General features: G+C 47.6%; 43 non-coding genes and 20 pseudogenes across 43 annotated transcripts; all 63 read left to right on the top strand.

Moving 5' to 3' along the window:
• The first annotated feature begins 4531 nt into the window (after positions 1-4531).
• LOC138459329 (5S ribosomal RNA) lies at positions 4532-4640 on the top strand (annotated as a pseudogene).
• Positions 4641-5093: 453 nt separating this feature from the next.
• Positions 5094-5212, top strand: LOC138463637 (5S ribosomal RNA). The gene has a single exon (XR_011266224.1). It is a non-coding gene; the product is annotated as a 5S ribosomal RNA (ribosomal RNA).
• Positions 5213-5318: 106 nt separating this feature from the next.
• On the top strand, positions 5319-5437 carry LOC138464937 (5S ribosomal RNA). Its single transcript, XR_011267513.1, has one exon. It is a non-coding gene; the product is annotated as a 5S ribosomal RNA (ribosomal RNA).
• A 106-nt stretch (positions 5438-5543) lies between these two features.
• Positions 5544-5662, top strand: LOC138454431 (5S ribosomal RNA). The gene has a single exon (XR_011261108.1). It is a non-coding gene; the product is annotated as a 5S ribosomal RNA (ribosomal RNA).
• Positions 5663-5768: 106 nt separating this feature from the next.
• LOC138458144 (5S ribosomal RNA) lies at positions 5769-5877 on the top strand (annotated as a pseudogene).
• A 463-nt stretch (positions 5878-6340) lies between these two features.
• LOC138462528 (5S ribosomal RNA) lies at positions 6341-6459 on the top strand. The gene has a single exon (XR_011265123.1). It is a non-coding gene; the product is annotated as a 5S ribosomal RNA (ribosomal RNA).
• A 106-nt stretch (positions 6460-6565) lies between these two features.
• Positions 6566-6684, top strand: LOC138463273 (5S ribosomal RNA). Its single transcript, XR_011265860.1, has one exon. It is a non-coding gene; the product is annotated as a 5S ribosomal RNA (ribosomal RNA).
• Positions 6685-6790: 106 nt separating this feature from the next.
• LOC138461730 (5S ribosomal RNA) lies at positions 6791-6909 on the top strand. The gene has a single exon (XR_011264337.1). It is a non-coding gene; the product is annotated as a 5S ribosomal RNA (ribosomal RNA).
• A 106-nt stretch (positions 6910-7015) lies between these two features.
• Positions 7016-7134, top strand: LOC138461895 (5S ribosomal RNA). The gene has a single exon (XR_011264501.1). It is a non-coding gene; the product is annotated as a 5S ribosomal RNA (ribosomal RNA).
• Positions 7135-7240: 106 nt separating this feature from the next.
• Positions 7241-7349, top strand: LOC138459797 (5S ribosomal RNA; annotated as a pseudogene).
• A 463-nt stretch (positions 7350-7812) lies between these two features.
• On the top strand, positions 7813-7921 carry LOC138459582 (5S ribosomal RNA; annotated as a pseudogene).
• Positions 7922-8027: 106 nt separating this feature from the next.
• LOC138463768 (5S ribosomal RNA) lies at positions 8028-8146 on the top strand. Its single transcript, XR_011266352.1, has one exon. It is a non-coding gene; the product is annotated as a 5S ribosomal RNA (ribosomal RNA).
• Positions 8147-8252: 106 nt separating this feature from the next.
• LOC138460188 (5S ribosomal RNA) lies at positions 8253-8371 on the top strand. Its single transcript, XR_011262957.1, has one exon. It is a non-coding gene; the product is annotated as a 5S ribosomal RNA (ribosomal RNA).
• A 106-nt stretch (positions 8372-8477) lies between these two features.
• On the top strand, positions 8478-8586 carry LOC138456427 (5S ribosomal RNA; annotated as a pseudogene).
• Positions 8587-9049: 463 nt separating this feature from the next.
• On the top strand, positions 9050-9168 carry LOC138461411 (5S ribosomal RNA). The gene has a single exon (XR_011264027.1). It is a non-coding gene; the product is annotated as a 5S ribosomal RNA (ribosomal RNA).
• Positions 9169-9274: 106 nt separating this feature from the next.
• LOC138455764 (5S ribosomal RNA) lies at positions 9275-9391 on the top strand (annotated as a pseudogene).
• A 106-nt stretch (positions 9392-9497) lies between these two features.
• LOC138461102 (5S ribosomal RNA) lies at positions 9498-9616 on the top strand. The gene has a single exon (XR_011263740.1). It is a non-coding gene; the product is annotated as a 5S ribosomal RNA (ribosomal RNA).
• A 106-nt stretch (positions 9617-9722) lies between these two features.
• LOC138458653 (5S ribosomal RNA) lies at positions 9723-9831 on the top strand (annotated as a pseudogene).
• A 463-nt stretch (positions 9832-10294) lies between these two features.
• LOC138461410 (5S ribosomal RNA) lies at positions 10295-10413 on the top strand. Its single transcript, XR_011264026.1, has one exon. It is a non-coding gene; the product is annotated as a 5S ribosomal RNA (ribosomal RNA).
• A 106-nt stretch (positions 10414-10519) lies between these two features.
• On the top strand, positions 10520-10638 carry LOC138462504 (5S ribosomal RNA). The gene has a single exon (XR_011265100.1). It is a non-coding gene; the product is annotated as a 5S ribosomal RNA (ribosomal RNA).
• A 106-nt stretch (positions 10639-10744) lies between these two features.
• LOC138460656 (5S ribosomal RNA) lies at positions 10745-10863 on the top strand. The gene has a single exon (XR_011263328.1). It is a non-coding gene; the product is annotated as a 5S ribosomal RNA (ribosomal RNA).
• Positions 10864-10968: 105 nt separating this feature from the next.
• On the top strand, positions 10969-11077 carry LOC138456986 (5S ribosomal RNA; annotated as a pseudogene).
• A 463-nt stretch (positions 11078-11540) lies between these two features.
• Positions 11541-11659, top strand: LOC138463636 (5S ribosomal RNA). The gene has a single exon (XR_011266223.1). It is a non-coding gene; the product is annotated as a 5S ribosomal RNA (ribosomal RNA).
• Positions 11660-11765: 106 nt separating this feature from the next.
• LOC138464885 (5S ribosomal RNA) lies at positions 11766-11884 on the top strand. Its single transcript, XR_011267461.1, has one exon. It is a non-coding gene; the product is annotated as a 5S ribosomal RNA (ribosomal RNA).
• A 106-nt stretch (positions 11885-11990) lies between these two features.
• On the top strand, positions 11991-12109 carry LOC138465116 (5S ribosomal RNA). Its single transcript, XR_011267690.1, has one exon. It is a non-coding gene; the product is annotated as a 5S ribosomal RNA (ribosomal RNA).
• A 106-nt stretch (positions 12110-12215) lies between these two features.
• Positions 12216-12324, top strand: LOC138458652 (5S ribosomal RNA; annotated as a pseudogene).
• Positions 12325-12787: 463 nt separating this feature from the next.
• On the top strand, positions 12788-12906 carry LOC138461409 (5S ribosomal RNA). Its single transcript, XR_011264025.1, has one exon. It is a non-coding gene; the product is annotated as a 5S ribosomal RNA (ribosomal RNA).
• A 106-nt stretch (positions 12907-13012) lies between these two features.
• LOC138462811 (5S ribosomal RNA) lies at positions 13013-13131 on the top strand. Its single transcript, XR_011265400.1, has one exon. It is a non-coding gene; the product is annotated as a 5S ribosomal RNA (ribosomal RNA).
• Positions 13132-13237: 106 nt separating this feature from the next.
• On the top strand, positions 13238-13356 carry LOC138461849 (5S ribosomal RNA). Its single transcript, XR_011264455.1, has one exon. It is a non-coding gene; the product is annotated as a 5S ribosomal RNA (ribosomal RNA).
• A 106-nt stretch (positions 13357-13462) lies between these two features.
• LOC138458651 (5S ribosomal RNA) lies at positions 13463-13571 on the top strand (annotated as a pseudogene).
• Positions 13572-14034: 463 nt separating this feature from the next.
• Positions 14035-14153, top strand: LOC138461408 (5S ribosomal RNA). Its single transcript, XR_011264024.1, has one exon. It is a non-coding gene; the product is annotated as a 5S ribosomal RNA (ribosomal RNA).
• A 106-nt stretch (positions 14154-14259) lies between these two features.
• Positions 14260-14378, top strand: LOC138462817 (5S ribosomal RNA). The gene has a single exon (XR_011265405.1). It is a non-coding gene; the product is annotated as a 5S ribosomal RNA (ribosomal RNA).
• Positions 14379-14484: 106 nt separating this feature from the next.
• Positions 14485-14593, top strand: LOC138457473 (5S ribosomal RNA; annotated as a pseudogene).
• A 463-nt stretch (positions 14594-15056) lies between these two features.
• On the top strand, positions 15057-15175 carry LOC138462841 (5S ribosomal RNA). Its single transcript, XR_011265429.1, has one exon. It is a non-coding gene; the product is annotated as a 5S ribosomal RNA (ribosomal RNA).
• Positions 15176-15281: 106 nt separating this feature from the next.
• LOC138462742 (5S ribosomal RNA) lies at positions 15282-15400 on the top strand. The gene has a single exon (XR_011265336.1). It is a non-coding gene; the product is annotated as a 5S ribosomal RNA (ribosomal RNA).
• A 313-nt stretch (positions 15401-15713) lies between these two features.
• On the top strand, positions 15714-15832 carry LOC138454222 (5S ribosomal RNA). The gene has a single exon (XR_011260908.1). It is a non-coding gene; the product is annotated as a 5S ribosomal RNA (ribosomal RNA).
• A 106-nt stretch (positions 15833-15938) lies between these two features.
• On the top strand, positions 15939-16047 carry LOC138458100 (5S ribosomal RNA; annotated as a pseudogene).
• Positions 16048-16510: 463 nt separating this feature from the next.
• Positions 16511-16629, top strand: LOC138462629 (5S ribosomal RNA). Its single transcript, XR_011265223.1, has one exon. It is a non-coding gene; the product is annotated as a 5S ribosomal RNA (ribosomal RNA).
• Positions 16630-16735: 106 nt separating this feature from the next.
• Positions 16736-16854, top strand: LOC138457525 (5S ribosomal RNA). Its single transcript, XR_011262256.1, has one exon. It is a non-coding gene; the product is annotated as a 5S ribosomal RNA (ribosomal RNA).
• Positions 16855-16960: 106 nt separating this feature from the next.
• LOC138462111 (5S ribosomal RNA) lies at positions 16961-17079 on the top strand. Its single transcript, XR_011264714.1, has one exon. It is a non-coding gene; the product is annotated as a 5S ribosomal RNA (ribosomal RNA).
• Positions 17080-17185: 106 nt separating this feature from the next.
• Positions 17186-17304, top strand: LOC138462543 (5S ribosomal RNA). The gene has a single exon (XR_011265139.1). It is a non-coding gene; the product is annotated as a 5S ribosomal RNA (ribosomal RNA).
• Positions 17305-17410: 106 nt separating this feature from the next.
• Positions 17411-17529, top strand: LOC138455226 (5S ribosomal RNA). The gene has a single exon (XR_011261867.1). It is a non-coding gene; the product is annotated as a 5S ribosomal RNA (ribosomal RNA).
• A 106-nt stretch (positions 17530-17635) lies between these two features.
• LOC138460176 (5S ribosomal RNA) lies at positions 17636-17754 on the top strand. The gene has a single exon (XR_011262945.1). It is a non-coding gene; the product is annotated as a 5S ribosomal RNA (ribosomal RNA).
• Positions 17755-17860: 106 nt separating this feature from the next.
• On the top strand, positions 17861-17969 carry LOC138459246 (5S ribosomal RNA; annotated as a pseudogene).
• A 106-nt stretch (positions 17970-18075) lies between these two features.
• LOC138456985 (5S ribosomal RNA) lies at positions 18076-18184 on the top strand (annotated as a pseudogene).
• Positions 18185-18647: 463 nt separating this feature from the next.
• LOC138457627 (5S ribosomal RNA) lies at positions 18648-18756 on the top strand (annotated as a pseudogene).
• A 106-nt stretch (positions 18757-18862) lies between these two features.
• Positions 18863-18981, top strand: LOC138460970 (5S ribosomal RNA). The gene has a single exon (XR_011263620.1). It is a non-coding gene; the product is annotated as a 5S ribosomal RNA (ribosomal RNA).
• A 106-nt stretch (positions 18982-19087) lies between these two features.
• Positions 19088-19196, top strand: LOC138459505 (5S ribosomal RNA; annotated as a pseudogene).
• Positions 19197-19659: 463 nt separating this feature from the next.
• On the top strand, positions 19660-19778 carry LOC138462578 (5S ribosomal RNA). Its single transcript, XR_011265174.1, has one exon. It is a non-coding gene; the product is annotated as a 5S ribosomal RNA (ribosomal RNA).
• Positions 19779-19884: 106 nt separating this feature from the next.
• LOC138462799 (5S ribosomal RNA) lies at positions 19885-20003 on the top strand. The gene has a single exon (XR_011265388.1). It is a non-coding gene; the product is annotated as a 5S ribosomal RNA (ribosomal RNA).
• Positions 20004-20109: 106 nt separating this feature from the next.
• On the top strand, positions 20110-20218 carry LOC138456984 (5S ribosomal RNA; annotated as a pseudogene).
• A 463-nt stretch (positions 20219-20681) lies between these two features.
• On the top strand, positions 20682-20800 carry LOC138458181 (5S ribosomal RNA). The gene has a single exon (XR_011262370.1). It is a non-coding gene; the product is annotated as a 5S ribosomal RNA (ribosomal RNA).
• A 106-nt stretch (positions 20801-20906) lies between these two features.
• On the top strand, positions 20907-21025 carry LOC138463089 (5S ribosomal RNA). The gene has a single exon (XR_011265676.1). It is a non-coding gene; the product is annotated as a 5S ribosomal RNA (ribosomal RNA).
• A 308-nt stretch (positions 21026-21333) lies between these two features.
• LOC138459536 (5S ribosomal RNA) lies at positions 21334-21442 on the top strand (annotated as a pseudogene).
• Positions 21443-21905: 463 nt separating this feature from the next.
• Positions 21906-22024, top strand: LOC138463635 (5S ribosomal RNA). The gene has a single exon (XR_011266221.1). It is a non-coding gene; the product is annotated as a 5S ribosomal RNA (ribosomal RNA).
• Positions 22025-22130: 106 nt separating this feature from the next.
• On the top strand, positions 22131-22249 carry LOC138463767 (5S ribosomal RNA). Its single transcript, XR_011266351.1, has one exon. It is a non-coding gene; the product is annotated as a 5S ribosomal RNA (ribosomal RNA).
• Positions 22250-22355: 106 nt separating this feature from the next.
• Positions 22356-22474, top strand: LOC138455198 (5S ribosomal RNA). The gene has a single exon (XR_011261839.1). It is a non-coding gene; the product is annotated as a 5S ribosomal RNA (ribosomal RNA).
• Positions 22475-22580: 106 nt separating this feature from the next.
• On the top strand, positions 22581-22699 carry LOC138460164 (5S ribosomal RNA). The gene has a single exon (XR_011262933.1). It is a non-coding gene; the product is annotated as a 5S ribosomal RNA (ribosomal RNA).
• Positions 22700-22805: 106 nt separating this feature from the next.
• Positions 22806-22914, top strand: LOC138456982 (5S ribosomal RNA; annotated as a pseudogene).
• Positions 22915-23377: 463 nt separating this feature from the next.
• Positions 23378-23496, top strand: LOC138461407 (5S ribosomal RNA). The gene has a single exon (XR_011264022.1). It is a non-coding gene; the product is annotated as a 5S ribosomal RNA (ribosomal RNA).
• A 106-nt stretch (positions 23497-23602) lies between these two features.
• LOC138464884 (5S ribosomal RNA) lies at positions 23603-23721 on the top strand. The gene has a single exon (XR_011267460.1). It is a non-coding gene; the product is annotated as a 5S ribosomal RNA (ribosomal RNA).
• Positions 23722-23827: 106 nt separating this feature from the next.
• On the top strand, positions 23828-23946 carry LOC138461101 (5S ribosomal RNA). Its single transcript, XR_011263739.1, has one exon. It is a non-coding gene; the product is annotated as a 5S ribosomal RNA (ribosomal RNA).
• A 106-nt stretch (positions 23947-24052) lies between these two features.
• Positions 24053-24161, top strand: LOC138459596 (5S ribosomal RNA; annotated as a pseudogene).
• The last annotated feature ends 332 nt before the right edge of the window (positions 24162-24493 follow it).

Here is a 24493-nt window from a genome sequence, read left to right as displayed (position 1 = left end):
GGTGATGTCAACCTGGGCGAATCGGGCGCCGAATGTGTTGGGGACGGGGAGGGGGGTGGGGGAGGGGGTGGTTGGGGAACACACTTCTCACACTGATTTTGACACGACGTACACGCAGACACACCTTGCGCACACCGAGGCCCACGATATGCTCCAGACGAGTTGGTCGTCGGTCTCCATGGGATTCTCTGGGAACCAATCCCATCACGACGACCCATGCATAGCGATGGCCGACAGGAAATGTGCCGTGGCACAGAGGGAATGGCCGCCCACGATCAACAATTACACTCAAGATGGCACTCACACCCCGTAGGGACACATTACGCATTTGCACACTCAACGTCAAAGGCTTGAACTCTCCCACAAAACGGTCGATGGTGGCCAGGGAATTTAGAAGGTCGAATGTAGACATCTTGTTCCTTCAAGAAACGAGATATCGGAAGGGAGAGGAGAAAGCCATCCCATCACGTGATATCGGGCTCACCTACTGGAGCTCGGGTATACTCAAAAAGGCAGGGGTGGGAATTCTGGTTCGTAAATGCCTCCGAATGACAACCCTTGACATATGGACGGACAATGAGGGGAGGGCGATCACGGTTGTGGGCAATATAGGGGGCACGACGATTACTCTGGCCACACTCTATGCACCCAATCAAGGGCAAAATCGCTTTCTCCATAGAATCTCTGAAAAAGTCTTCAATATGGCTAAGGGATACACGGTCCTGGGCGGAGACTTTAACATATGGATGGATAGCTCTATTGACAGACAGACCAGGGCTGATGCTTTAGACCCTCCCAACACTCGAACTGAGGCTGAAATTAAGTCTACCCTTGATCTTTATGGCCTTGTAGACAGCTGGCGACATCTACACCCGTCGGAAAAAGGCTTTACCTTTCACTCCCTCCCCCACGACACACTCACACGCATCGATTATATCTTTCTCTCTAACGATCTTCTACGTGTACTGCAAGCTGCCACTATATACCCCTCCGCTTGGTCAGACCACGACATGGTCACAGTTGACATATCCTGGGGTGAGCTGTCGCCGCGCAACACCAAATGGAGGTGTAATGACTCCCTCTGGGCCGACCCGGTCTTTAGAGAGACCTTTGAGATAGAGATTGAGCAATTCTTTCCGACTAATGATACTGGGGAAGTAGGGAAGGTAGCTGTATGGGAAGCAGCCAAGGCTACTTGGAGGGGTATCCTTATAGGGGAGGGGGCCCGAAAGAAAAGGGAACGTACAATATTAGAAAGGGGCATCAGGGAGAAGCTTGCTGTGGCACAGAATCTGGCGCAGACCACCCCGGCTGATAGACCAAAGTACTTAGCTGAAACTAAGCAACTTAGAGAAGAATTGAGGATTCTTATTGCTGGCAAAACGGCCCAGACCTTGCAATACCTTAAACAGAAATACTATGAGAAGGGGGACAAGGCAGATGCTCTCTTGGCGGCCCGCCTCCGTGCGCAGAGAGCAGAGAGATGGGTCGACCAAATTGAGAGGAATGATGGCACCCTGATAGATACAACGGTCACATCCCCGAAGGACATACAGGAGGCATTTGCCTACTTCTATGAGGACCTATATATGTGTGACCCCCCTCCCCCTGTGGGGAGCGTGGATGCATATCTTGTGGGGGCGCGTCTCCCCGCCCTCACGGGCGCGGAGGCCGAATCTCTAGACGCTCCGGTCACTGGGGAAGAGGTGGAAAGTGCCATCAAGAGGCTGAAAATAGGGAAGGCCCCGGGGGAAGATGGATTTACACCGGGTTTCTATAAAGCATTCTCCACCCTCCTTGCACCCTTCCTAGCATCCTTGTTTAATCACATTCTTGACACTGGGCAGGCCCCTCCGTCCTTTTCTCGGGCCCTATTGGCTGTAATTCCCAAGGAAGGCCGAGACCCTAAACACTGTAGCTCTTATCGGCCCATCTCACTTCTTAACATCGACGCCAAGGTGTATGCTAGGGTCATCGCGGCTCGGCTCGAAACATATCTCCCTAGACTGGTGCACTCTGACCAGGTTGGCTTTGTTCTAGGCAGGCAGGGCGCAGATACCATGCGAAAAACACTCCACTTATTATACGAGGCACAGGGAATGGAGGGGGACCCATTGCTCTTATCACTTGATGCTGAGAAAGCTTTTGATAGGGTGTCCTGGGACTTTCTAGAAAGAGTATTGGTCTCATATGGGTTGGGATCCAGACTCTGCCGTGCCATTAGAGCATTGTATGCCTCCCCTACGACATCGGTGGCGGTGAATGGGGGATACTCACGTTGGTTCCCCCTTGAAAGAGGTACGAGACAAGGCTGTCCACTGTCGGCGATATTGTTCGTCATGTCCCTTGAACCGCTGGCGCAGAAACTAAGAAATGACGGTAGAGTCAAGGGCATCACGGTGGGAGAAAGAGAGTACAAACTGGGGCTATATGCGGATGACATCTTGCTTCATTTGACCGACCCCTTGGCCTCAATCCCAGCTGCGCTTGAAATAATTGAGGAATACGGCGCGCTGGCCGGCCTAAAAATCAATACGGAGAAATCAGTCCTCCTCCCGATTGATAAGAGTAGAGATTCTGAGATCGCACGCTTTGCCCCGTTGGGAGTCCAAGTCAGCCTCACTACCCTCCGTTACTTGGGCGTTAATGTTACCCGTGACTTCGATTCCCTATATGGTGCTAACTTCCCCCCACTGCTACTTGCCTTACAGAAAGATAGCCAACGGTGGTCTAAACTCACAATCTCCTGGATGGGTCGTTTAAATGCCATAAAGATGGTCTTTCTCCCCAAGATATTATATTTGTTCCAGATGCTCCCCGTTAGGTTGCCCCCGGAATATTTCGTAGATGTGCGAAAAATGTTTTTGTCCTTCTTGTGGCAGGGCCAAAGACCCAGAATCCCAAGACCCTTACTCCAGCTCCGCAAAGACAACGCGGGAGTAGGCCTCCCGGACATGGAAACATACTACAGGGCGGCGCAACTTAGAGTCCTTGTCCCACACTTTAGGCAACGCTCGGAACCCCAGTGGATAGCCTTAGATAATTACCACCTTCGTCCCTTTATTGTGCCTGAATGGTTATGGGTCCCCAGATCCCAGTTACGTGAAAGTGTTAGATCTCACCCTATCCTAGGTACATTATGGGCTATTTGGAGACCAGGCAAGAAAATGGTTGGAGTCACGACGTGGCCATCCCCCCTGGGTCACCTTTGGTCTCCAGGGATCCGTGACGCCATACCGGAACCGGGAAGCTACGAAACATGGTACCAGGCGGGGCTGGAAAGAGCAGGCCAATTATGGCGTGGGGGAACCTTCGTAACTATACAAGAGCTCCAGGAAGCGCTTGGCATAGGAGCACTCTCGGTCTTCCTCTATCTGAGACTCAAAGGGGTGATGACAAGGCCTGTATGGAAAGACCAGCTGCAGAGGGACCTTACCCCTTTTGAGGCGATCCTTGATCGATGTACAGGCTCCAGTGGTCTGATCAGTGCTATGTATTCGGCCATGATCGAGACTGACATCTCCCCTTCTTTGGTGCTCAAGGGCGGATGGGAGGCGGATATGGGCAGACAGATCTCCGAAAAGCTGTGGCTACACATCTGCAGACGCACTGCGAAGTCCTCAATATCCTGCCAATACAAATTGCATGCTATAAAACTTTTGTATAGATGGCAGTATGACCCGATCAGGCTCGCCAAAATGTACCAAGGTGTTAGTCCATACTGTTGGAGGGGTTGTGGGGAGCGGGCTGGCTACTGGCATATGTGGTGGGGGTGTACCATGGTCCAGACTTACTGGTCGGAGGTTCTTAGCTGGATCAGGGACCTGGATGATGAAGAGAGGGTGAAGCAACCAATGTTTGTCCTCTTCGGTCTGATCGAAACAGGAGACGACGTTGTAAAAGCGCCTAGGATGGTACAGGGCCTCCTGATGGCTGCGCGAGCTTGCCTCACCATGGTTTGGAAGCGGCCCAAGCTCCCTAGTAAAACCGAATGGCTTGGGGTGGCACAGAATCTCTACAGAATGGACTGCCTGACCGCCACGTTACGCGGAGATCGTACTAATGTTGAAAGTGCCTGGTCTGAGTTTAGAGCCAAGCATGCCCCGTAAAGACAAAGTGTGCAATACATTGTTGTGATTTGTGCCAATAATAGTAACAAATGAAGATTTTTGTTGTGGCGGCTCTCTGAGTTGCGTTATGTGTAATGGTCGGTCATCATACTCATATTCGAAGTTCTCTGGTGTTGTCTCGCTGTGCAAGGAGGTTTCCCAACCATTTATTTGGAGATATTAGAGAAGGGGGGGGAGGGGGGAGGGGGAGGGGTGCGACTGGGCGTTGTTGTTCTTGTTCACTATACTGTTCACTTTTCAGGAAATACTGTACAGGATTTATGTTGATGATACTTCTCTCTTGTGCTCTTTCTACTTATACACTGAAATTTCTTCATCTCAATGTAAGTGAATGTTCAACTTGTATAAACTCAATAAACTTTGAATTTAAAAAAAAAAGTACAAAACTCTCTAGGCCCAGAGCCTACGGCCACACCACACTGAATGCGCCCGATCTCGGAAGCTAAGCAGGGTCGGGCCTAGTTAGTACGTGGATGGGAGACTGCCTGGGAATACCAGGTGATGTAGGCTTTTTTGTGCTCCATGATTAGTAATTGCACAACTTCTCAATTATTTTTCAAATTTGGTATGTTTCCAAAATAATTGTATCCCGTTTTATAGCGGAAATGTTGGACAACATCATGAGGGCTGGAGCTACCTTTTTACATAGAATTAGCATACAGGTAGTGTGTTCATGGGTAATAAATCGACTTTCACATGTAATGCAGTACAGAGAATATTGAGTCCTTCAAGAGGCATGAAAGAAACCCATTATTGTGTTGATTGTTCTCTCCACCTCCCTGCAACAGACACAGGATGGATGAATTAAAGTTATCCTACCAGACATAGGAGTCCTGAATGGGCCCACCAGTCTTATATATCTCGCCTGATCGAGCGATGAGCGTGGTATCATGTTGCAAGTGGCTGCATGGCTTAGCTTACTAAATGCAAATGCATAAGAGTAATATTCTTAGCATTCCTAGAGCCTACGGCCACACCACACTGAATGCACCCGATCTCGTCTGATCTTGGAAGTTAAGCAGTGTCAGGCCTAGTTAGTACCTGGATGGGAGACCGCCTGGGAATACCAGGTGCTGTAGGCTTTTTTGTGCTCCAAGTTCAGGAAGTGAGCCCTTTCTCAATTGCCTTTTAAAACTGCAAGGTCTAGCCGACTAGATGCTTAAAAGTACAAAACTCACTAGGCCCAGAGCCTACGGCCACACCACACTGAATGTGCCTGATCTCGTCTGATCTCGGAAGCTAAGCAGTGTCGGGCCTTGTTAGTACCTGGATGGGAGACCGCCTGGGAATACCAGGTGCTGTAGGCTTTTTTGTGCTCCAAGTTCAGGAAGTGAGCCATTTCTCAATTGCCTTTCAAAACTGCAAGGTCTAGCTGACTAGATGCTTAAAAGTACAAAACTCACTAGGCCCAGAGACTACGGACACACCACACTGATTGCGCCCGATCTCGTCTGATCTCGGAAGCTAAGCAGTGTCGGGCCTAGTTAGTACCTGGATGGGAGACCACCTGGGAATACCAGGTGCTGTAGGCTTTTTTGTGCTCCAAGTTCAGGAAGTGAGCCATTTCACAATTTCCTTTCAAAACTGCAAGGTCTAGCCGACTAGATGCTTAAAAGTACAAAACTCACTAGGCCCAGAGCCTACGGCCACACCACACTGAATGCGCCCGATCTCGGAAGCTAAGCAGGGTCGGGCCTAGTTAGTACGTGGATGGGAGACTGCCTGGGAATACCAGGTGCTGTAGGCTTTTTTGTGCTCCATGATTAGTAATTGCACAACTTCTCAATTATTTTTCAAATTTGGTATGTTTCCAAAATAATTGTATCCCGTTTTATAGCGGAAATGTTGGACAACATCATGAGGGCTGGAGCTACCTTTTTACATAGAATTAGCATACAGGTAGTGTGTTCATGGGTAATAAATCGACTTTCACATGTAATGCAGTACAGAGAATATTGAGTCCTTCAAGAGGCATGAAAGAAACCCATTATTGTGTTGATTGTTCTCTCCACCTCCCTGCAACAGACACAGGATGGATGAATTAAAGTTATCCTACCAGACATAGGAGTCCTGAATGGGCCCACCAGTCTTATATATCTCGCCTGATCGAGCCTGATCGAGCGATGAGCGTGGTATCATGTTGCAAGTGGCTGCATGGCTTAGCTTACTAAATGCAAATGCATAAGAGTAATATTCGTAGCATTCCTAGAGCCTACGGCCACACCACACTGATTGCACCCGATCTCGTCTGATCTCGGAAGTTAAGCAGTGTCAGGCCTAGTTAGTACCTGGATGGGAGACCGCCTGGGAATACCAGGTGCTGTAGGCTTTTTTGTGCTCCAAGTTCAGGAAGTGAGCCCTTTCTCAATTGCCTTTTAAAACTGCAAGGTCTAGCCGACTAGATGCTTAAAAGTACAAAACTCACTAGGCCCAGAGCCTACGGCCACACCACACTGAATGCGCCTGATCTCGTCTGATCTCAGAAGCTAAGCAGTGTCGGGCCTAGTTAATACCTGGATGGGAGACCGCCTGGGAATACCAGGTGCTGTAGGCTTTTTTGTACTCCAAGTTCAGGAAGTGAGCCATTTCTCAATTGCCTTTCAAAACTGCAAGGTCTAGCCGACTAGATGCTTAAAAGTACAAAACTCACTAGGCCCAGAGCCTATGGCCACACCACACTGAATGCGCCTGATCTCGTCTGATCTCAGAAGCTAAGCAGTGTCGGGCCTAGTTAGTACCTGGATGGGAGACCGCCTGGGAATACCAGGTGCTGTAGGCTTTTTTGTACTCCAAGTTCAGGAAGTGAGCCATTTCTCAATTGCCTTTCAAAACTGCAAGGTCTAGCCGACTAGATGCTTAAAAGTACAAAACTCACAAGGCCCAGAGCCTACGGCCACACCACACTGAATGCGCCCGATCTCGTCTGATCTCGGAAGCTAAGCAGTGTCGGGCCTCGTTAGTACCTGGATGGGAGACCGCCTGGGAATACAAGGTGCTGTAGGCTTTTTTGTGCTCCAAGTTCAGGAAGTGAGCCATTTCACAATTCCCTTTCAAAACTGCAAGGTCTAGCCGACTAGATGCTTAAAAGTACAAAACTCACTAGGCCCAGAGCCTACGGCCACACCACACTGAATGCGCCCGATCTCGGAAGCAGAGCAGGGTCAGGCCTAGTTAGTACCTGGATGGGAGACTGCCTGGGAATACCAGGTGCTGTAGGCTTTTTTGTGCTCCATGATTAGTAATTGCGCAACTTCTCAATTATTTTTCAAATTTGGTATGTTTCCAAAATAATTGTATCCCGTTTTATAGCGGAAATGTTGGACAACATCATGAGGGCTGGAGCTACCTTTTTACATAGAATTAGCATACAGGTAGTGTGTTCATGGGTAATAAATCGACTTTCACATGTAATGCAGTACAGAGAATATTGAGTCCTTCAAGAGGCATGAAAGAAACCCATTATTGTGTTGATTGTTCTCTCCACCTCCCTGCAACAGACACAGGATGGATGAATTAAAGTTATCCTACCAGACATAGGAGTCCTGAATGGGCCCACCAGTCTTACATATCTCGCCTGATCGAGCCTGATCGAGCGATGAGCGTGGTATCATGTTGCAAGTGGCTGCATGGCTTAGCTTACTAAATGCAAATGCATAAGAGTAATTTTCTTAGCATTCCTAGAGCCTACGGCCACACCACACTGAATGCGTCTGATCTTGGAAGTTAAGCAGTGTCAGGCCTAGTTAGTACCTGGATGGGAGACTGCCTGGGAATACCAGGTGCTGTAGGCTTTTTTGTGCTCCAAGTTCAGGAAGTGAGCCCTTTCTCAATTGCCTTTTAAAACTGCAAGGTCTAGCCGACTAGATGCTTAAAAGTACAAAACTCACAAGGCCCAGAGCCTACGGCCACACCACACTGAATGCGCCTGATCTCGTCTGATCTCGGAAGCTAAGCAGTGTCGGGCCTCGTTAGTACCTGGATGGGAGACCGCCTGGGAATACCAGGTGCTGTAGGCTTTTTTGTGCTCCAAGTTCAGGAAGTGAGCCATTTCTCAATTGCCTTTCAAAACTGCAAGGTCTAGCTGACTAGATGCTTAAAAGTACAAAACTCACTAGGCCCAGAGCCTACGGCCACACCACACTGATTGCGCCCGATCTCGTCTGATCTCGGAAGCTAAGCAGTGTCGGGCCTAGTTAGTACCTGGATGGGAGACCACCTGGGAATACCAGGTGCTGTAGGCTTTTTTGTACTCCAAGTTCAGGAAGTGAGCCATTTCACAATTGCCTTTCAAAACTGCAAGGTCTAGCCGACTAGATGCTTAAAAGTACAAAACTCACTAGGCCCAGAGCCTACGGCCACACCACACTGAATGCGCCCGATCTCGGAAGCTAAGCAGGGTTGGGCCTAGTTAGTACCTGGATGGGAGACTGCCTGGGAATACCAGGTGCTGTAGGCTTTTTTGTGCTCCATGATTAGTAATTGCGCAACTTCTCAATTATTTTTCAAATTTGGTATGTTTCCAAAATAATTGTATCCCGTTTTATAGCGGAAATGTTGGACAACATCATGAGGGCTGGAGCTACCTTTTTACATAGAATTAGCATACAGGTAGTGTGTTCATGGGTAATAAATCGACTTTCACATGTAATGCAGTACAGAGAATATTGAGTCCTTCAAGAGGCATGAAAGAAACCCATTATTGTGTTGATTGTTCTCTCCACCTCCCTGCAACAGACACAGGATGGATGAATTAAAGTTATCCTACCAGACATAGGAGTCCTGAATGGGCCCACCAGTCTTATATATCTCGCCTGATCGAGCCTGATCGAGCGATGAGCGTGGTATCATGTTGCAAGTGGCTGCATGGCTTAGCTTACTAAATGCAAATGCATAAGAGTAATATTCTTAGCATTCCTAGAGCCTACGGCCACACCACACTGAATGCACCCGATCTCGTCTGATCTCGGAAGTTAAGCAGTGTCAGGCCTAGTTAGTACCTGGATGGGAGACCGCCTGGGAATACCAGGTGCTGTAGGCTTTTTTGTACTCCAAGTTCAGGAAGTGAGCCCTTTCTCAACTGCCTTTTAAAACTGCAAGGTCTAGCCGACTAGATGCTTAAAAGTACAAAACTCACTAGGCCCAGAGCCTAAGGCCACACCACACTGAATGCGCCTGATCGTCTGATCTCAGAAGCTAAGCAGTGTCGGGCCTAGTTAGTACCTGGATGGGAGACCGCCTGGGAATACCAGGTGCTGTAGGCTTTTTTGTACTCCAAGTTCAGGAAGTGAGCCATTTCTCAATTGCCTTTCAAAACTGCAAGGTCTAGCCGACTAGATGCTTAAAAGTACAAAACTCACAAGGCCCAGAGCCTACGGCCACACCACACTGAATGCGCCCGATCTCGTCTGATCTCGGAAGCTAAGCAGTGTCGGGCCTTGTTAGTACCTGGATGGGAGACCGCCTGGGAATACCAGGTGCTGTAGGCTTTTTTGTGCTCCAAGTTCAGGAAGTGAGCCATTTCACAATTGCCTTTCAAAACTGCAAGGTCTAGCCGACTAGATGCTTAAAAGTACAAAACTCACAAGGCCCAGAGCCTACGGCCACACCACACTGAATGCGTCTGATCTCGGAAGCTAAGCAGTGTAGGGCCTCGTTAGTACCTGGATGGGAGACTGCCTGGGAATACCAGGTGCTGTAGGCTTCTTTGTGCTCCATGATTAGTAATTGCGCAACTTCTCAATAATTTTTCAAATTTGGTATGTTTCCAAAATAATTGTATCCCGTTTTATAGCGGAAATGTTGGACAACATCATGAGGGCTGGAGCTACCTTTTTACATAGAATTAGCATACAGGTAGTGTGTTCATGGGTAATAAATCGACTTTCACATGTAATGCAGTACAGAGAATATTGAGTCCTTCAAGAGGCATGAAAGAAAACCATTATTGTGTTGATTGTTCTCGCCACCTCCCTGCAACAGACACAGGATGGATGAATTAAAGTTATCCTACCAGACATAGGAGTCCTGAATGGGCCCACCAGTCTTATATATCTCGCCTGATCGAGCCTGATCGAGCGATGAGCGTGGTATCATGTTGCAAGTGGCTGCATGGCTTAGCTTACTAAATGCAAATGCATAAGAGTAATATTCTTAGCATTCCTAGAGCCTACGGCCACACCACACTGAATGCACCCGATCTCGTCTGATCTCGGAAGTTAAGCAGTGTCAGGCCTAGTTAGTACCTGGATGGGAGACCGCCTGGGAATACCAGGTGCTGTAGGCTTTTTTGTGCTCCAAGTTCAGGAAGTGAGCCCTTTCTCAATTGCCTTTTAAAACTGCAAGGTCTAGCCGACTAGATGCTTAAAAGTACAAAACTCACTAGGCCCAGAGCCTACAGCCACACCACACTGAATGCGCCTGATCTCGTCTGATCTCAGAAGCAAAGCAGTGTCGGGCCTAGTTAGTACCTGGATGGGAGACCACCTGGGAATACCAGGTGCTGTAGGCTTTTTTGTGCTCCAAGTTCAGGAAGTGAGCCATTTCACAATTGCCTTTCAAAACTGCAAGGTCTAGCCGACTAGATGCTTAAAAGTACAAAACTCACTAGGCCCAGAGCCTACGGCCACACCACACTGAATGCGCCCGATCTCGTCTGATCTCGGAAGCTAAGCAGTGTCGGGCCTAGTTAGTACCTGGATGGGAGACCACCTGGGAATACCAGGTGCTGTAGGCTTTTTTGTGCTCCAAGTTCAGGAAGTGAGCCATTTCACAATTGCCTTTCAAAACTGCAAGGTCTAGCCGACTAGATGCTTAAAAGTACAAACTCACTAGGCCCAGAGCCTACGGCCACACCACACTGAATGCGCCCGATCTCGGAAGCTAAGCAGGGTCGGGCCTAGTTAGTACCTGGATGGGAGACTGCCTGGGAATACCAGGTGCTGTAGGCTTTTTTGTGCTCCATGATTAGTAATTGCGCAACTTCTCAATTATTTTTCAAATTTGGTATGTTTCCAAAATAATTGTATCCCGTTTTATAGCGGAAATGTTGGACAACATCATGAGGGCTGGAGCTACCTTTTTACATAGAATTAGCATACAGGTAGTGTGTTCATGGGTAATAAATCGACTTTCACATGTAATGCAGTACAGAGAATATTGAGTCCTTCAAGAGGCATGAAAGAAACCCATTATTGTGTTGATTGTTCTCTCCACCTCCCTGCAACAGACACAGGATGGATGAATTAAAGTTATCCTACCAGACATAGGAGTCCTGAATGGGCCCACCAGTCTTATATATCTCGCCTGATCGAGCCTGATCGAGCGATGAGCGTGGTATCATGTTGCAAGTGGCTGCATGGCTTAGCTTACTAAATGCAAATGCATAAGAGTAATATTCTTAGCATTCCTAGAGCCTACGGCCACACCACACTGAATGCACCCGATCTCGTCTGATCTTGGAAGTTAAGCAGTGTCAGGCCTAGTTAGTACCTGGATGGGAGACCGCCTGGGAATACCAGGTGCTGTAGGCTTTTTTGTGCTCCAAGTTCAGGAAGTGAGCCCTTTCTCAATTGCCTTTTAAAACTGCAAGGTCTAGCCGACTAGATGCTTAAAAGTACAAAACTCACTAGGCCCAGAGCCTAAGGCCACACCACACTGAATGCGCCTGATCTCGTCTGATCTCAGAAGCTAAGCAGTGTCGGGCCTAGTTAGTACCTGGATGGGAGACCGCCTGGGAATACCAGGTGCTGTAGGCTTTTTTGTACTCCAAGTTCAGGAAGTGAGCCATTTCTCAATTGCCTTTCAAAACTGCAAGGTCTAGCCGACTAGATGCTTAAAAGTACAAAACTCACAAGGCCCAGAGCCTACGGCCACACCACACTGAATGCGCCAGATCTCGTCTGATCTCGGAAGCTAAGCAGTGTCGGGCCTTGTTAGTACCTGGATGGGAGACCGCCTGGGAATACCAGGTGCTGTAGGCATTTTTGTGCTCCAAGTTCAGGAAGTGAGCCATTTCACAATTGCCTTTCAAAACTGCAAGGTCTAGCCGACTAGATGCTTAAAAGTACAAAACTCACAAGGCCCAGAGCCTACGGCCACACCACACTGAATGCGTCTGATCTCGGAAGCTAAGCAGTGTAGGGCCTCGTTAGTACCTGGATGGGAGACTGCCTGGGAATACCAGGTGCTGTAGGCTTTTTTGTGCTCCATGATTAGTAATTGCGCAACTTCTCAATTATTTTTCAAATTTGGTATGTTTCCAAAATAATTGTATCCCGTTTTATAGCGGAAATGTTGGACAACATCATGAGGGCTGGAGCTACCTTTTTACATAGAATTAGCATACAGGTAGTGTGTTCATGGGTAATAAATCGACTTTCACATGTAATGCAGTACAGAGAATATTGAGTCCTTCAAGAGGCATGAAAGAAAACCATTATTGTGTTGATTGTTCTCTCCACCTCCCTGCAACAGACACAGGATGGATGAATTAAAGTTATCCTACCAGACATAGGAGTCCTGAATGGGCCCACCAGTCTTATATATCTCGCCTGATCGAGCCTGATCGAGCGATGAGCGTGGTATCATGTTGCAAGTGGCTGCATGGCTTAGCTTACTAAATGCAAATGCATAAGAGTAATATTCTTAGCATTCCTAGAGCCTACGGCCACACCACACTGAATGCACCCGATCTCGTCTGATCTCGGAAGTTAAGCAGTGTCAGGCCTAGTTAGTACCTGGATGGGAGACCGCCTGGGAATACCAGGTGCTGTAGGCTTTTTTGTGCTCCAAGTTCAGGAAGTGAGCCCTTTCTCAATTGCCTTTTAAAACTGCAAGGTCTAGCCGACTAGATGCTTAAAAGTACAAAACTCACTAGGCCCAGAGCCTACGGCCACACCACACTGAATGCGCCTGATCTCGTCTGATCTCAGAAGCTAAGCAGTGTCGGGCCTAGTTAGTACCTGGATGGGAGACCACCTGGGAATACCAGGTGCTGTAGGCTTTTTTGTGCTCCAAGTTCAGGAAGTGAGCCATTTCACAATTGCCTTTCAAAACTGCAAGGTCTAGCCGACTAGATGCTTAAAAGTACAAAACTCACTAGGCCCAGAGCCTACGGCCACACCACACTGAATGCGCCCGATCTCGTCTGATCTCGGAAGCTAAGCAGTGTCGGGCCTAGTTAGTACCTGGATGGGAGACCACCTGGGAATAACAGGTGCTGTAGGCTTTTTTGTGCTCCAAGTTCAGGAAGTGAGCCATTTCACAATTGCCTTTCAAAACTGCAAGGTCTAGCCGACTAGATGCTTAAAAGTACAAAACTCACAAGGCCCAGAGCCTACGGCCACACCACACTGAATGCGTCTGATCTCGGAAGCTAAGCAGTGTAGGGCCTCGTTAGTACCTGGATGGGAGACTGCCTGGGAATACCAGGTGCTGTAGGCTTTTTTGTGCTCCATGATTAGTAATTGCGCAACTTCTCAATTATTTTTCAAATTTGGTATGTTTCCAAAATAATTGTATCCCGTTTTATAGCGGAAATGTTGGACAACATCATGAGGGCTGGAGCTACCTTTTTACATAGAATTAGCATACAGGTAGTGTGTTCATGGGTAATAAATCGACTTTCACATGTAATGCAGTACAGAGAATATTGAGTCCTTCAAGAGGCATGAAAGAAAACCATTATTGTGTTGATTGTTCTCGCCACCTCCCTGCAACAGACACAGGATGGATGAATTAAAGTTATCCTACCAGACATAGGAGTCCTGAATGGGCCCACCAGTCTTATATATCTCGCCTGATCGAGCCTGATCGAGCGATGAGCGTGGTATCATGTTGCAAGTGGCTGCATGGCTTAGCTTACTAAATGCAAATGCATAAGAGTAATATTCTTAGCATTCCTAGAGCCTACGGCCACACCACACTGAATGCACCCGATCTCGTCTGATCTCGGAAGTTAAGCAGTGTCAGGCCTAGTTAGTACCTGGATGGGAGACCGCCTGGGAATACCAGGTGCTGTAGGCTTTTTTGTGCTCCAAGTTCAGGAAGTGAGCCCTTTCTCAATTGCCTTTTAAAACTGCAAGGTCTAGCCGACTAGATGCTTAAAAGTACAAAACTCACTAGGCCCAGAGCCTACGGCCACACCACACTGAATGCGCCTGATCTCGTCTGATCTCAGAAGCTAAGCAGTGTCGGGCCTAGTTAGTACCTGGATGGGAGACCACCTGGGAATACCAGGTGCTGTAAGCTTTTTTGTGCTCCAAGTTCAGGAAGTGAGCCATTTCACAATTGCCTTTCAAAACTGCAAGGTCTAGCCGACTAGATGCTTAAAAGTACAAAACTCACTAGTCCCAGAGCCTACAGCCACACCACACTGAATGCGCCCGATCTCGGAAGCTAAGCAGGGTCGGGCCTAGTTAGTACCTGGATGGGAGACTGCCTGGGAATACCAGGTGCTGTAGGCTATTTTGTGCTCCATGATTAGTAATTGCGCAACTTCTCAATTATTTTTCAAATTTGGTATGTTTCCAAAATAATTGTATCCCGTTTTATAGCGGAAATGTTGGACAACATCATGAGGACTGGAGCTACCTTTTTACATAGAATTAGCATACAGGTAGTGTGTTCATGGGTAATAAATCGACTTTCACATGTAATGCAGTACAGAGAATATTGAGTCCTTCAAGAGGCATGAAAGAAAACCATTACTGTGTTGATTGTTCTCTCCACCTCCCTGCAACAGACACAGGATGGATGAATTAAAGTTATCCTACCAGACATAGGAGTCCTGAATGGGCCCACCAGTCTTATATATCTCGCCTGATCGAGCCTGATCGAGCGATGAGCGTGGTATCATGTTGCAAGTGGCTGCATGGCTTAGCTTACTAAATGCAAATGCATAAGAGTAATATTCTTAGCATTCCTAGAGCCTACGGCCACACCACACTGAATGCACCCGATCTCGTCTGATCTCGGAAGTTAAGCAGTGTCAGGCCTAGTTAGTACCTGGATGGGAGACCGCCTGGGAATACCAGGTGCTGTAGGTTTTTTTGTGCTCCAAGTTCAGGAAGTGAGCCCTTTCTCAATTGCCTTTTAAAACTGCAAGGTCTAGCCGACTAGATGCTTAAAAGTACAAAACTCACTAGGCCCAGAGCCTACGGCCACATCACACTGAATGCGCCTGATCTCGTCTGATCTCAGAAGCTAAGCAGTGTCGGGCCTAGTTAGTACCTGGATGGGAGACCGCCTGGGAATACCAGGTGCTGTAGGCTTTTTTGTACTCCAAGTTCAGGAAGTGAGCCATTTCTCAATTGCCTTTCAAAACTGCAAGGTCTAGCCGACTAGATGCTTAAAAGTACAAAACTCACTAGGCCCAGAGCCTACGGCCACACCACACTGAATGCACCTGATCTCGTCTGTGTCGGGCCTAGTTAGTACCTGGATGGGAGACCGCCTGGGAATACCTGGTGCTGTAGGCTTTTTTGTACTCCAAGTTCAGGAAGTGAGCTATTTCTCAATTGCCTTTCAAAACTGCAAGGTCTAGCCGACTAGATGCTTAAAAGTACAAAACTCACAAGGCCCAGAGCCTACGGCCACACCACACTGAATGCGCCCAATCTCGTCTGATCTCGGAAGCTAAGCAGTGTCGGGCCTCGTTAGTACCTGGATGGGAGACCGCCTGGGAATACCAGGTGCTGTAGGCTTTTTTGTGCTCCAAGTTCAGGAAGTGAGCCATTTCACAATTTCCTCTCAAAACTGCAAGGTCTAGCCGACTAGATGCTTAAAAGTACAAAACTCACAAGGCCCAGAGCCTACGGCCACACCACACTGAATGCATCTGATCTCGGAAGCTAAGCAGTGTAGGGCCTCGTTAGTACCTGGATGGGAGACTGCCTGGGAATACCAGGTGCTGTAGGCTTTTTTGTGCTCCATGATTAGTAATTGCGCAACTTCTCAATTATTTTTCAAATTTGGTATGTTTCCAAAATAATTGTATACCGTTTTATAGCGGAAATGTTGGACAACATCATGAGGGCTGGAGCTACCTTTTTACATAGAATTAGCATACAGGTAGTGTGTTCATGGGTAATAAATCGACTTTCACATGTAATGCAGTACAAAGAATATTGAGTCCTTCAAGAGGCATGAAAGAAAACCATTATTGTGTTGATTGTTCTCTCCACCTCCCTGCAACAGACACAGGATGGATGAATTAAAGTTATCCTACCAGACATAGGAGTCCTGAATGGGCCCACCAGTCTTATATATCTCGCCTGATCGAGCCTGATCGAGCGATGAGCGTGGTATCATGTTGCAAGTGGTTGCATGGCTTAGCTTACTAAATGCAAATGCATAAGAGTAATATTCTTAGCATTCCTAGAGCCTATGGCCACACCACACTGAATGCACCCGATCTCGTCTGATCTCGGAAGTTAAGCAGTGTCAGGCCTAGTTAGTACCTGGATGGGAGACCGCCTGGGAATACCAGGTGCTGTAGGCTTTTTTGTGCTCCAAGTTCAGGAAGTGAGCCCTTTCTCAATTGCCTTTCAAAACTGCAAGGTCTAGCCGACTAGATGCTTAAAAGTACAAAACTCACTAGGCCCAGAGCCTACGGCCACACCACACTGAATGCGCCTGATCTCGTCTGATCTCAGAAGCTAAGCAGTGTTGGGCCTAGTTAGTACCTGGATGGGAGACCGCCTGGGAATACCAGGTGCTGTAGGCTTTTTTGTACTCCAAGTTCAGGAAGTGAGCCATTTCTCAATTGCCTTTCAAAACTGCAAGGTCTAGCCGACTAGATGCTTAAAAGTACAAAACTCACAAGGCCCAGAGCCTACGGCCACACCACACTGAATGCGCCCGATCTCGTCTGATCTCGGAAGCTAAGCAGTGTCGGGCCTCGTTAGTACCTGGATGGGAGACCGCCTGGGAATACCAGGTGCTGTAGGCTTTTTTGTGCTCCAAGTTCAGGAAGTGAGCCATTTCACAATTGCCTTTCAAAACTGCAAGGTCTAGCCGACTAGATGCTTAAAAGTACAAAACTCACTAGGCCCAGAGCCTACGGCCACACCACACTGAATGCGCCTGATCTCGTCTGATCTCAGAAGCTAAGCAGTGTTGGGCCTAGTTAATACCTGGATGGGAGACCACCTGGGAATACCAGGTGCTGTAGGCTTTTTTGTACTCCAAGTTCAGGAAGTGAGCCATTTCTCAATTGCCTTTCAAAACTGCAAGGTCTAGCCGACTAGATGCTTAAAAGTACAAAACTCACAAGGCCCAGAGCTTACGGCCACACCACACTGAATGCGCCCGATCTCGTCTGATCTCGGAAGCTAAGCAGTGTCAGGCCTCGTTAGTACCTGGATGGGAGACTGCCTGGGAATACCAGGTGCTGTAGGCTTTTTTGTGCTCCAAGTTCAGGAAGTGAGCCATTTCTCAATTGCCTTTCAAAACTGCAAGGTCTAGCTGACTAGATGCTTAAAAGTACAAAACTCACTAGGCCCAGAGCCTACGGCCACACCACACTGATTGCGCCCGATCTCGTCTGATCTCGGAAGCTAAGCAGTGTCGGGCCTAGTTAGTACCTGGATGGGAGACCACCTGGGAATACCAGGTGCTGTAGGCTTTTTTGTGCTCCAAGTTCAGGAAGTGAGCCATTTCACAATTGCCTTTCAAAACTGCAAGGTCTAGCCGACTAGATGCTTAAAAGTACAAAACTCACAAGGCCCAGAGCCTACGGCCACACCACACTGAATGCGTCTGATCTTGGAAGCTAAGCAGTGTCGGGCCTCGTTAGTACCTGGATGGGAGACCGCCTGGGAATACCAGGTGCTGTAGGCGTTTTTGTACTCCAAGTTCAGGAAGTGAGCCATTTCACAATTGCCTTTCAAAACTGCAAGGTCTAGCCGACTAGATGCTTAAAAGTACAAAACTCACTAGGCCCAGAGCCTACGGCCACACCACACTGAATGCGCCCGATCTCGGAAGCTAAGCAGGGTCGGGCCTAGTTAGTACCTGGATGGGAGACTGCCTGGGAATACCAGGTGCTGTAGGCTTTTTTGTGCTCCATGATTAGTAATTGCGCAACTTCTCAATTATTTTTCAAATTTGGTATGTTTCCAAAATAATTGTATACCGTTTTATAGCGGAAATGTTGGACAACATCATGAGGGCTGGAGCTACCTTTTTACATAGAATTAGCATACAGGTAGTGTGTTCATGGGTAATAAATCGACGTTCACATGTAATGCAGTACAGAGAATATTGAGTCCTTCAAGAGGCATGAAAGAAAACCATTATTGTGTTGATTGTTCTCTCCACCTCCCTGCAACAGACACAGGATGGATGAATTAAAGTTATCCTACCAGACATAGGAGTCCTGAATGGGCCCACCAGTCTTATATATCTCGCCTGATCGAGCCTGATCGAGCGATGAGCGTGGTATCATGTTGCAAGTGGCTGCATGGCTTAGCTTACTAAATGCAAATGCATAAGAGTAATATTCTTAGCATTCCTAGAGCCTACGGCCACACCACACTGAATGCATCTGATCTCGGAAGTTAAGCAGTGTCAGGCCTAGTTAGTACCTGGATGGGAGACCGCCTGGGAATACCAGGTGCTGTAGGCTTTTTTGTGCTCCAAGTTCAGGAAGTGAGCCCTTTCTCAATTGCCTTTTAAAACTGCAAGGTCTAGCCGACTAGATGCTTAAAAGTACAAAACTCACTAGGTTCAGAGCCTACGGCCACACCACACTGAATGTGCCTGATCTCGTCTGATCTCAGAAGCTAAGCAGTGTTGGGCCTAGTTAGTACCTGGATGGGAGACCACCTGGGAATACCAGGTGCTGTAGGCTTTTTTGTGCTCCAAGTTCAGGAAGTGAGCCATTTCACAATTGCCTTTCAAAACTGCAAGGTCTAGCCGACTAGATGCTTAAAAGTACAAAACTCACTAGGCCCAGAGCCTACGGCCACACCACACTGAATGCGCCCGATCTCGGAAGCTAAGCAGGGTCGGGCGTAGTTAGTACCTGGATGGGAGACTGCCTGGAAATACCAGGTGCTGTAGGCTTTTTTGTGCTCCATGATTAGTAATTGCGCAACTTCTCAATTATTTTTCAAATTTGGTATGTTTCCAAAATAATTGTATCCCGTTTTATAGCGGAAATGTTGGACAACATCATGAGGGCTGGAGCTACCTTTTTACATAGAATTAGCATACAGGTAGTGTGTTCATGGGTAATAAATCGACTTTCACATGTAATGCAGTACAGAGAATATTGAGTCCTTCAAGAGGCATGAAAGAAAACCATTATTGTGTTGATTGTTCTCTCCACCTCCCTGCAACAGACACAGGATGGATGAATTAAAGTTATCCTACCAGACATAGGAGTCCTGAATGGGCCCACCAGTCTTATATATCTCGCCTGATCGAGCCTGATCGAGCGATGAGCGTGGTATCATGTTGCAAGTGGCTGCATGGCTTAGCTTACTAAATGCAAATGCATAAGAGTAATATTCTTAGCATTCCTAGAGCCTACGGCCACACCACACTGAATGCACCTGATCTCGTCTGATCTCGGAAGTTAAGCAGTGTTAGGCCTAGTTAGTACCTGGATGGGAGACCGCCTGGGAATACCAGGTGCTGTAGGCTTTTTTGTGCTCCAAGTTCAGGAAGTGAGCCCTTTCTCAATTGCCTTTTAAAACTGCAAGGTCTAGCCGACTAGATGCTTAAAAGTACAAAACTCACTAGGCCCAGAGCCTACGGCCACACCACACTGAATGCGCCTGATCTCGTCTGATCTCAGAAGCTAAGCAGTGTCGGGCCTAGTTAGTACCTGGATGGGAGACCACCTGGGAATACCAGGTGCTGTAGGCTTTTTTGTGCTCCAAGTTCAGGAAGTGAGCCATTTCACAATTGCCTTTCAAAACTGCAAGGTCTAGCCGACTAGATGCTTAAAAGTACAAAACTCACTAGTCCCAGAGCCTACGGCCACACCACACTGAATGCGCCCGATCTCGGAAGCTAAGCAGGGTCGGGCCTAGTTAGTACCTGGATGGGAGACTGCCTGGGAATACCAGGTGCTGTAGGCTTTTTTGTGCTCCATGATTAGTAATTGCGCAACTTCTCAATTATTTTTCAAATTTGGTATGTTTCCAAAATAATTGTATCCCGTTTTATAGCGGAAATGTTGGACAACATCATGAGGGCTGGAGCTACCTTTTTACATAGAATTAGCATACAGGTAGTGTGTTCATGGGTAATAAATCGACTTTCACATGTAATGCAGTACAGAGAATATTGAGTCCTTCAAGAGGCATGAAAGAAAACCATTACTGTGTTGATTGTTCTCTCCACCTCCCTGCAACAGACACAGGATGGATGAATTAAAGTTATCCTACCAGACATAGGAGTCCAGAATGGGCCCACCAGTCTTATATATCTCGCCTGATCGAGCCTGATCGAGCGATGAGCGTGGTATCATGTTGCAAGTGGCTGCATGGCTTAGCTTACTAAATGCAAATGCATAAGAGTAATATTCTTAGCATTCCTAGAGCCTACGGCCACACCACACTGAATGCACCCGATCTCGTCTGATCTCGGAAGTTAAGCAGTGTTAGGCCTAGTTAGTACCTGGATGGGAGACCGCCTGGGAATACCAGGTGCTGTAGGCTTTTTTGTGCTCCAAGTTCAGGAAGTGAGCCCTTTCTCAATTGCCTTTCAAAACTGCAAGGTCTAGCCGACTAGATGCTTAAAAGTACAAAACTCACTAGGCCCAGAGCCTACGGCCACACCACACTGAATGCGCCTGATCTCGTCTGATCTCAGAAGCTAAGCAATGTCGGGCCTAGTTAGTACCTGGATGGGAGACCGCCTGGGAATACCAGGTGCTGTAGGCTTTTTTGTACTCCAAGTTCAGGAAGTGAGCCATTTCTCAATTGCCTTTCAAAACTGCAAGGTCTAGCCGACTAGATGCTTAAAAGTACAAAACTCACAAGGCCCAGAGCCTACGGCCACACCACACTGAATGCGCCAAAGCAGTGTCGGGCCTCGTTAGTACCTGGATGGGAGACCGCCTGGGAATACCAGGTGCTGTAGGCTTTTTTGTGCTCCAAGTTCAGGAAGTGAGCCATTTCACAATTCCCTTTCAAAACTGCAAGGTCTAGCCGACTAGATGCTTAAAAGTACAAAACTCACTAGGCCCAGAGCCTACGGCCACACCACACTGAATGCGCCCGATCTCGGAAGCTGAGCAGGGTCAGGCCTAGTTAGTACCTGGATGGGAGACTGCCTGGGAATACCAGGTGCTGTAGGCTTTTTTGTGCTCCATGATTAGTAATTGCGCAACTTCTCAATTATTTTTCAAATTTGGTATGTTTCCAAAATAATTGTATCCCGTTTTATAGCGGAAATGTTGGACAACATCATGAGGGCTGGAGCTACCTTTTTACATAGAATTAGCATACAGGTAGTGTGTTCATGGGTAATAAATCGACTTTCACATGTAATGCAGTACAGAGAATATTGAGTCCTTCAAGAGGCATGAAAGAAACCCATTATTGTGTTGATTGTTCTCTCCACCTCCCTGCAACAGACACAGGATGGATGAATTAAAGTTATCCTACCAGACATAGGAGTCCTGAATGGGCCCACCAGTCTTATATATCTCGCCTGATCGAGCCTGATCGAGCGATGAGCGTGGTATCATGTTGCAAGTGGCTGCATGGCTTAGCTTACTAAATGCAAATGCATAAGAGTAATATTCTTAGCATTCCTAGAGCCTACGGCCACACCACACTGAATGCACCCGATCTCGTCTGATCTTGGAAGTTAAGCAGTGTCAGGCCTAGTTAGTACCTGGATGGGAGACCGCCTGGGAATACCAGGTGCTGTAGGCTTTTTTGTGCTCCAAGTTCAGGAAGTGAGCCCTTTCTCAATTGCCTTTTAAAACTGCAAGGTCTAGCCGACTAGATGCTTAAAAGTACAAAACTCACAAGGCCCAGAGCCTACGGCCACACCACACTGAATGCGCCTGATCTCGTCTGATCTCGGAAGCTAAGCAGTGTCGGGCCTCGTTAGTACCTGGATGGGAGACCGCCTGGGAATACCAGGTGCTGTAGGCTTTTTTGTGCTCCAAGTTCAGGAAGTGAGCCATTTCTCAATTGCCTTTCAAAACTGCAAGGTCTAGCTGACTAGATGCTTAAAAGTACAAAACTCACAAGGTCCAGAGCCTGCGGCCACACCACACTGAATGCGCCCCATCTCGTCTGATCTCGGAAGCTAAGCAGTGTCGGGCCTCGTTAGTACCTGGATGGGAGACCGCCTGGGAATACCAGGTGCTGTAGGCTTTTTTGTGCTCCAAGTTCAGGAAGTGAGCCATTTCTCAATTGCCTTTCAAAACTGCAAGGTCTAGCTGACTAGATGCTTAAAAGTACAAAACTCACTAGGCCCAGAGCCTACGGCCACACCACACTGATTGCGCCCGATCTCGTCTGATCTCGGAAGCTAAGCAGTGTCGGGCCTAGTTAGTACCTGGATGGGAGACCACCTGGGAATACCAGGTGCTGTAGGCTTTTTTGTACTCCAAGTTCAGGAAGTGAGCCATTTCACAATTGCCTTTCAAAACTGCAAGGTCTAGCCGACTAGATGCTTAAAAGTACAAAACTCACTAGGCCCAGAGCCTACGGCCACACCACACTGAATGCGCCCGATCTCGGAAGCTAAGCAGGGTCGGGCCTAGTTAGTACCTGGATGGGAGACTGCCTGGGAATACCAGGTGCTGTAGGCTTTTTTGTGCTCCATGATTAGTAATTGCGCAAATTCTCAATTATTTTTCAAATTTGGTATGTTTCCAAAATAATTGTATCCCGTTTTATAGCGGAAATGTTGGACAACATCATGAGGGCTGGAGCTACCTTTTTACATAGAATTAGCATACAGGTAGTGTGTTCATGGGTAATAAATCGACTTTCACATGTAATGCAGTACAGAGAATATTGAGTCCTTCAAGAGGCATGAAAGAAACCCATTATTGTGTTGATTGTTCTCTCCACCTCCCTGCAACAGACACAGGATGGATGAATTAAAGTTATCCTACCAGACATAGGAGTCCTGAATGGGCCCACCAGTCTTATATATCTCGCCTGATCGAGCCTGATCGAGCGATGAGCGTGGTATCATGTTGCAAGTGGCTGCATGGCTTAGCTTACTAAATGCAAATGCATAAGAGTAATATTCTTAGCATTCCTAGAGCCTACGGCCACACCACACTGAATGCACCCGATCTCGTCTGATCTCGGAAGTTAAGCAGTGTCAGGCCTAGTTAGTACCTGGATGGGAGACCGCCTGGGAATACCAGGTGCTGTAGGCTTTTTTGTGCTCCAAGTTCAGGAAGTGAGCCCTTTCTCAATTGCCTTTTAAAACTGCAAGGTCTAGCCGACTAGATGCTTAAAAGTACAAAACTCACTAGGCCCAGAGCCTAAGGCCACACCACACTGAATGCGCCTGATCTCGTCTGATCTCAGAAGCTAAGCAGTGTCGGGCCTAGTTAGTACCTGGATGGGAGACCGCCTGGGAATACCAGGTGCTGTAGGCTTTTTTGTACTCCAAGTTCAGGAAGTGAGCCATTTCTCAATTGCCTTTCAAAACTGCAAGGTCTAGCCGACTAGATGCTTAAAAGTACAAAACTCACAAGGCCCAGAGCCTACGGCCACACCACACTGAATGCGCCCGATCTCGTCTGATCTCGGAAGCTAAGCAGTGTCGGGCCTTGTTAGTACCTGGATGGGAGACCGCCTGGGAATACCAGGTGCTGTAGGCTTTTTTGTGCTCCAAGTTCAGGAAGTGAGCCATTTCACAATTGCCTTTCAAAACTGCAAGGTCTAGCCGACTAGATGCTTAAAAGTACAAAACTCACAAGGCCCAGAGCCTACGGCCACACCACACTGAATGCGCCCAATCTCGGAAGCTAAGCAGGGTCAGGCCTAGTTAGTACCTGGATGGGAGACTGCCTGGGAATACCAGGTGCTGTAGGCTTTTTTGTGCTCCATGATTAGTAATTGCGCAAATTCTCAATTATTTTTCAAATTTGGTATGTTTCCAAAATAATTGTATCCCGTTTTATAGCGGAAATGTTGGACAACATCATGAGGGCTGGAGCTACCTTTTTACATAGAATTAGCATACAGGTAGTGTGTTCATGGGTAATAAATCGACTTTCACATGTAATGCAGTACAGAGAATATTGAGTCCTTCAAGAGGCATGAAAGAAACCCATTATTGTGTTGATTGTTCTCTCCACCTCCCTGCAACAGACACAGGATGGATGAATTAAAGTTATCCTACCAGACATAGGAGTCCTGAATGGG

The sequence above is a fragment of the Ambystoma mexicanum genome, chromosome 4p (assembly GCF_040938575.1).
Source record: "Ambystoma mexicanum isolate Mex_15411 chromosome 4p, UKY_AmexF1_1, whole genome shotgun sequence".
Lineage (NCBI taxonomy): Eukaryota > Metazoa > Chordata > Amphibia > Caudata > Ambystomatidae > Ambystoma > Ambystoma mexicanum.
The sequence above is the reverse complement of the archived record's forward strand: the minus strand, read 5'-3'. Positions and strand labels throughout refer to the sequence as shown.